The sequence below is a fragment of the Penaeus monodon genome, chromosome 31, assembly GCF_015228065.2.
Source record: "Penaeus monodon isolate SGIC_2016 chromosome 31, NSTDA_Pmon_1, whole genome shotgun sequence".
In the NCBI taxonomy this organism is placed as follows: domain Eukaryota; kingdom Metazoa; phylum Arthropoda; class Malacostraca; order Decapoda; family Penaeidae; genus Penaeus; species Penaeus monodon.
The window spans coordinates 452,147-452,485 of record NC_051416.1 but is presented as its reverse complement, the minus strand read 5'-3'; positions in this window follow the sequence as shown (position 1 = coordinate 452,485).

Below are 339 nucleotides of genomic sequence, written 5' to 3'. Positions count from 1 at the left end.
TTATCTTTAAACCACACTGAATATGAATGTCGATGCAACAAAGACATTCAGATTAGTTTAGAGCGAGTGCCAAACAGCAAGGCACAGTCACGCATAAAGAGAGTGAACACAGAGAGAAAAGATTAAAAGTACCCATCAACCCCCTCCCCCCCTTATCACATCCGGCAATGTGAGGGGAAGGATTGCAATGCGGTGACGAAATGGGTCTAATTATGTATATCTTAATGACTAATCATGTATTTATGTCAATATGTAAAGGACTGATTTTTTTCTTGGTTATTTATCAGTGATGGACTATATATCAACATATTTTACATAACGCCGTGTTGTGTACTATTT